Source organism: Salvelinus sp. IW2-2015, unplaced genomic scaffold (genome assembly GCF_002910315.2).
Source record: "Salvelinus sp. IW2-2015 unplaced genomic scaffold, ASM291031v2 Un_scaffold2225, whole genome shotgun sequence".
Lineage (NCBI taxonomy): Eukaryota > Metazoa > Chordata > Actinopteri > Salmoniformes > Salmonidae > Salvelinus > Salvelinus sp. IW2-2015.
The window spans coordinates 85,280-92,875 of record NW_019943555.1 but is presented as its reverse complement, the minus strand read 5'-3'; the positions used below and the strand labels follow the sequence as shown (position 1 = coordinate 92,875).

General features: G+C 39.5%; 1 protein-coding gene across 1 annotated transcript in view; it reads right to left on the bottom strand.

Annotated features, from left to right (window-relative positions):
• Window positions 1-6,998, bottom strand: part of LOC112073316 (sodium- and chloride-dependent taurine transporter) — a 30,444-nt gene extending 23,446 nt beyond the window's left edge. The window contains exon 1 of the mRNA XM_024140637.2: window positions 6,795-6,998. The gene's annotated coding sequence lies outside the window, so the exon portion shown is untranslated. The remainder of the gene's footprint in view (window positions 1-6,794) is intronic.
• Window positions 6,999-7,596: the final 598 nt, after the last annotated feature.

Below are 7,596 nucleotides of genomic sequence, written 5' to 3'. Positions count from 1 at the left end.
AAAAAAGAAAGGCTATGATTAAATTCATATTTGTAAGGTTGGAAAATGAAAATGTAAAATGACCATCCATGATGGCTTTGCAAACAAAATTGTCTCATTTAATGGCACGTCCCATGTATTCTCTGAAAAACCTCAAGTAAGTATTTCACTGTAAGGTTGTTGTATTCGGCGCTGTATTCGGAGCATGTGACAAAATAACATTTGATCTGATACACACAATTGACAGCACTTTGCATTTCACGCATTCAGGAGTAGAGCCTTCACACTTACACACAATAGTCACTGCTATGTGCATAATAAACACTACATATCTGTGCATTGTGTCGTAGTTACTGTGTGCTGACAAGGCATTTTGAAGAATGAACAAAATGGTGTTGACGTAAGGCTGTTGTTTTGTTGTTGACAGGTGTTTCATACAAGGATCTCAAGGTAACTGAGTCGTTTAGACAGTGAATAGGAACAAGAGTAGAACTCAAGTTGACAAAGACTTAAAGCACTTTGTGACAACTGCTGCAATGCTGATGTTCAAAGGACTTCTTTCTATATAAATACATTTGATTGATATAAAGATGTATGCTAGCCTAATCCCAGATTCATCTGTACTGTCATGCCAAATGGCAATTTTATTTATTTTTTTATTTAACCTTTATTTCACTAGGCAACTCAGTTAAGAACAAATTCTTATTTACAATGCCTTGTTCAGGGGCAGAACGACAGATTTCTACCTTGTCAGCTCAGGGATTCAATCTTGCAACCTTTCGGTTACTAGTCCAACGCTCTAACATCTAGGCTTACCCTGCTGCCCCAATGGCATGACCAATGACCATAGCAGACAATGACCAAGACAGCACGACCAGGCTAGAGGTATCTGAAGGTGACTGGTGGAACTCGAAACACAGAACAGAGTGTGATGGGAATGTGACCACCCCTCAGTCTATTCCAGATAAGCAATCTAAGGTTTCCAGTGACTCAATTCAACTCTACACACAATATGATCCAAACACTATCTGATCAACGTGTGTTGTGTTCATGGATGCGTCTGTCTGTCTGTCTGTCTGTCTGTCTGTCTGTCTGTCTGTCTGTCTGTCTGTCTGTCTGTCTGTCTGTCTGTCTGTCTGTCTGTCTGTCTGTCTGTCTGTCTGTCTGTCTGTCTGTCTGTCTGGTCTGTCTTGTCTGTCTGTCCTGTCTTGTCCAACCTCATTTTGTGGGCAGTGAGCACATAGCCTGTCTTCTCTTGAGAGCCATGTCTGCCTACGGCGGCCTTTCTCAATAGCAAGGCAATGCTCACTGAGTCTGTACATAGTCAAAGCTTTCCTTAATTTTGGGTCAGTCACAGTAGTCAGGTATTCTGTCACTGTGTACTCTCTGTTTAGGGCCAAATAGCATTCTAGTTTGCTAAAWTTTTTTTGTTAATTCTTTCAATGTATGATTTGATTGGGTCTAATTGTGCTGCTGTCCTGGGCTCTGTGGGGTCTGTTTGTGTTTGTGAACAGAGCCCCAGGACCAGCTTGCTTAGGGGACTCTTCTCCAGGTTCATCTCTCTGTAGGTGATGGCTTTGTTATAGAAGGTTTAGGAATCGCTTCCTTTTAGGTGGTTGTAGAATTTAACAGCTCTTTTCTGGATTTTGATAATTAGTGGGTATCGGCCTGATTCTGCTCTGCATGCATTATTTGGTGTTTAACAATGTACACAGAGGATATTTTTTGCAGAATTTTGCAAAGCAGTCTCATGTTGGTGTTTGTCCCATTCAGTGAATTCTCTCTTTGATCTGCTGTACAGAATGTGGTCTGCCTGAGTTATTGTTAAGTTGGGTTGCGGTCTGCCTGCATGCTCTCCTCTTTAACTATAAACCACAGAAGACTTTGTCATGCTATTGAAATGCACGATGGCAACATTTCTGTGGTCAGGTGACACAGCCTTGCAGCAGACCTGGGTTCAAGTAGTATTTGAAAAATGCCAGCGTTGGCTTTAGCCTGCCTGGAGTGCCAGAGACGTTGGAGTTGGGCAGTTTTGTGATTGGTTCTATTGTACCAGACAAACTCAATTGAAAATAATGCATCACAATGCAATGTTACTGAAAGGCCTTGTCTAAGACCTGAAGCCTTGTGTTAGCTCCTCTGAGCATGCCTAGGGTTGCAAAGCTACCGGTAATTTACCAAAGTTTACTAAAGAATTCTTTAGTAATTTTGGTAAGTAACAGAAACTCTATGGTAATCTATCGAAACTTTGGTAATTTGTACTAGAATAACTTTTTTTAAATTTGTTATTATTCATATATAGTATAAAATGTTTTAAATCTGTGTCCATATTGTCCACGTGTTTATGGTTCAAGAGAAAATAGCATTATTAATGAAAAAAAGCATCTAATCGACAATGTCATTATTTTTTAATTACCTCTGTAACTCGTCCAACTATTCACTTGTTTCACAACTGTCAAATATAAGAGTGTAAAAAATATAGAAAGGATCATTCATGCTGAAATATTAAACACCAATGGTATTCACTAAGTTGATGGTTTATATTTAGGATAATGTTTTACAGCTTTGTCATTCGATTTTTTTATTTCAAAATCATCACATTTAATTATTTCATGTCTTTGGCACACAGAGGGCCAGAGATTATTACAGACACCTTTGGTAATTTGAAGTACCCCAAAGGGCCACTAGATGTCTTGTGATAGATCAAAACCAATTGAATTTGTCACATGCTCCAAAATACAAAGAGAGGGGGAGGGAGGGAGGGAGAAGGGGCGAGGGAGGGAGGGAGAGAGAGAGAGAGAGAGAGAGAGAGAGAGAGAGAGAGAGAGAGAGAGAGAGAGAGAGAGAGAGAGAGAGAGAGAGAGAGAAAAATGCAAATTAATGTTGATAATATTTCCCATTTAGCTTAGTTTTGTTTTGTCTTTCGTACCAGGTCATGTGTCTTCTCAGTCATGTTGACACTGGTCTACTACTGTTGTTTTAATGTATTGTTGTTCTGATTAATATTGTTGTTGTAGTTGTTGTTAATGGTAATCCCATGTCCACTACTACTATTATTATTGCTGTTAATCCCACCATTTATTTATATATAAATATATATATATTTTGTGTATATATATACATATATATTTTATTTAAATTTTTCGATATGTATACTTTGACAATGTAAGTAATAATAACTTGCCATGTCAATAAAGTCAATTGAATTGAATTGAATTGAGAGACAGAGAGAGAGACAGAGAGAGAGAGAGAGAGAGAGACAGAGAGACAGAGAGAGACAGAGAGAGACAGAGAGAGACAGAGAGAGAGAGAGAGAGATACACACACAATACTCAGCTGGTGTCTGTAGGCATAACATGTTAAAACATCCTTGGGGCGACAGGTAGCCTATTGGTTAGAGCGTTGGACTAGTAACTGAAAGGTTTCAAGATCAAATCCCCGAGCTGATAAGGTAAAATATGTTGTTTTGCCTCTGAACAAGGCAGTTAACCCACTGTTCTTAGGCCATGATTGTAAATAAGAATTTGTTCTTAATAACTGACTTGCCTAGTTAAATAAAGGTTAAAATAAAAAACATGATGTCTACACTAAGTACCTGACTGGGTCAAATAATGTTGTACAAAGCTTGAAGACACCCTCAGTGGGGATATTGCTTTATCGTTGATAGTTGACCTCCTATTTTCACCTATCCATGTGTGTTGACAACAAGTGACTACTAAGCTCCTGAAAAGAAAGGAGGACTTACAGTAGGAAGGAAAAGAAGGCTAGATGGATTTCAGATGTTTTCCTACAGACCTCCGTTCAATCTAAATCACCATTACAGTAACCTAGAAATCGTTCAACCTCATTAGACCTTATTGACACTGTTAAACTATTTTGGAAATACCCACAATCACCTCGTAAAAAAAAAAGCTCTTATTGAATCGGTGAGCAAATTCCAAAGACTCAATGACCGTGCACATCAAGAGGAAAATGTCCTTTTTTTTGCAAGGAAACTGGACATACAGTATAAAGGTAAACTAAATAGTGATGGCATTATTTGCTTTTGTCCATGTGAGAGGATAACATTACTGCTCTGCGCCGAGTCAAAGTAAAGCAAAAACAAACTGGCAACAACGTTGCGCTCCACTTCCTTACAATCATCAGATAAGGGGCTTATCTATGCATTTCACAAGCCCTTCAGTACAGTACAGGCTAGTCTGCTTCTACGTTCCTTCCTGAAGGGCGCGCGCGCTCGAACGGCAGGCTCCGACACAATCAACGTAATGACTTGTCTTTGTTCTTCAGCTGTTCCAATTATAGCCTCAGAAAGAATAAGCCTTTACACCGACATGTATTCAACCATTCACCCCCAGAGTTAAAGAGACCTGCAAACGAAACCTTACACAACCTTAGTGTAGGCTAGTGTTTTACCTGTAGTCTATCCATGATATGCTGGGAAATAAGTGTACCCACAGCTATTTTCTCTCATTCCCAGCTACGCACAAACTAGGTGATGCGGGCAGCATATAAGGGAATATAATTTTTATAATGGGCTTTCATAGGACACAATGTTACACTAATCGCTGTTAGGCTACGCACCGACGGATTTAAACTCTTGGAGGTGTGTCTTCAGTCACGTTGCTGTGCATAGGCACTGGAAAAGGCAGACCAGAAAATGCCCGAAAAGAATGTAAGAAATGACATAGAAAGTAGCTTTCTTCGTTTAGTAAAATGATTGCATGTCTACAAAGCGAGACAACGAAGCTGTTAAACAAAGCCCAGGTGCGATGACTGTCTGAGGTAGTCTTTGAATCATAATTTATTTCACATCTTCATCAGACAGACAATAACAGGCGTTGTTACACCACACCACAACACCATGCCAACCATAACCCATTCATGGCATAATCGTCTGATCACACAATGACACCCACTATCGATTGAAGGATAATTTATTCTACCAGCTATAACGCAGGCAGGCTACACGACCACAGACCTCCATGACAACAATGATAAGACTTGTCCCTTTTTTATGTTCAGTTCATCCACACACCACCTCAATTATTGATGTCCCCTGCCAGCCTTCTACCAGGATCAAAGATCAACTCGTCTATCGGAGTTGCTATTCATCAGAAACGATCGAAATGGTCTTGATGACACATGGTCTGAGCCAGGGAGAGAGCACAATACACGACAAGAAATTACGCACATAAAATGAACTACAAGGGGGATAGTGTGGAGTTAATGTATGTCAATTAAATGTCTGAAACTTGAGTGACTGTCGTGGCACACAAAGTGTTGGCATGCTATTAAACGCATCTCAGTGTAGGCTGGCTGCTGCGACCTGGACTCAGGGATAGACGTAATATTGTAAACGTAAATCCTACCCACTCCAATTCATATTTATTTTATTTAAACATTTTTTTTTACCTAGGCAATTCAGTTAAGAACAAATTCTTATTTACAATGACGGCCTACCAAAAGGCCTCCTGCGGGGACGGGGGCCTGGGATTTAAATAAATATAAATATAGGACAAAATATAAGTTTTGTATGGTATGTATTAATTTATGGATGTCCATCATTCATTTCGTATGATGTGTTACGAATTTGCAAAACGTATGAGATGTTACAAATTCCAATTTGTTGTGGCTAATGTTAGCTAGGTGACTAGGTGGCTAATGCTAACGTTAGCTAGGTGGCTAACGCTAGCTAGGCAAGGTGTTAGTTGTTGGGGTTGGGGGAAGGATTACCTAACATGCTAATTAGATGCAAAGTAGCTAAAAAGTAGTAAGTAGTTGCGAAGTTGCTAATTAGCTCAAATGCTAAAGTTGTCTGTGATGAAATTTGAACACGTAACCTTTGGGTTACTAGATGTTCGTGATATACACCTACCCATCCACCCCGACTAACCACCCTACTTTCGTTTTTTTGCCTTAAGTCACCTTCTGTCGAATGTAACCATACCAAACGTAACATATCATCCTAATTTGAGGGGTCCTTGGCGTTATATTTACTATGTTACGCGTAGTCCATGAGACCAGGCTGGAGTGTTGCTGCCTATGAGCTACTGACAGAAAGAGTCTGGTCTACTATCTATCTAAATGATTGCGGGAACAATAGTCAAAATATAGGGTACACACACAGCATCTAGAAAGTACAAACAGGAGTTGATCTATGACATGTAACATGAGGCACACAACGTGTAGGCTGATTATTCAAAGCATCTCCGTTACTGCTTCTCTCACTGTTCTGTTCCTTTAGTTAGTCATTAATCGATGGTGGCAGAAAGAGGGAAAGAATCCAGAGCCTAAATGAAACCCACGCATTAACAGTGGAATAACATTCAAGTGAACTATTGTGTAAACCTATTAAGTTTTTTCACGGTAGCCTAAGGTTGTCACAAAATAATAAGTTAAAGCATTATTTGATTGAGCTTGGAGACAAATTTACGCTTCATCCCTTCTTCTCTCATGCGAGGATATTTGCATGAGGTCGACATAACAAGACTCAAAACTCAACCCTTACAGAAATGTGTTCTAAACGTTCTGTTATCAATAATGTAAGAGAACAATTTTAATATGACCGTCTTTGGACATGCATCAATGATTGACGCTCAAAGGTTACTTTTTAGGCATACCACGCCAAAAACTTGAGATTAAACAATATATTGTGACACACAGAGATGATAAAATTCACTATCGGAAAAAAATAAATGATTATAATGAATCTAATAGCGTATGCATTACAAATAATTTGCATATAGCTCATAAAGATGTAGCCTAGGTAGGGATATATTGGTGATGATGATTATGATGATGATCCGTTAGCCTACCTGTATTGACTTGAATTCCTTTTATTTCCTTTAAATTGTATCTGTTCTTTCAGTGTAGTGCGGCGGACGGGTGTTGAATAGTGAGAATTACGGCGGTAAATTTTATTTATAAGGTTTTCTTTCTGACCTTTGTCTCTTAAAATGGGTGAGCATTAGTGGAAAAACACCGGGCCAGCCTCCCTATGCAACAGGAGAGCGTCTTCTTAAAGAGGCAGGTTCCCTTCGAATCATAGGCGCGCTAGCTCCACGCTGCAACATCATTTTCTCTTTCAGTCTGTCTCTGAGCGCATGCCGTGCACGCACGTTGGGCTGTACGCACGCGCGCACACCAAGCGGTCGGGTTGGAATGGAAAAGCACACAAAGAGCCAAACCTTTGCATGCCATGAATACACGATAACAAAGTTGTCACTTATTAAAGCAAGTAGAATTCAATTAATTAACTTTTTTTTTTATGCCTACATTTGTGCTTGTTTTTGCATTTTGCAGAGGCATTTTAAACAATCACGTTCGCCTGGAAGAAAGTTCTGCAGTGTAAGCTATGACGCACACATTGATATGTAATATGTCGATATAAGCATACCTGTTCAGTCTACTGTAAACCTATTTGCAATTATCAAGAACAAGATGTCATGTGTTTTAGAGCAGGAAGCATGCTATGCATTCAAAACGCAAAATGTGTTCTGAGTGACTTCCATGTATGAACGTTTGACTGGGCCTACAGAGGAAACAACTCAGAGAGCCAATGACAGTCAGGAAGGAGAGACATACGATATGTATCTTAATGGAACGGGTATGTCTTTG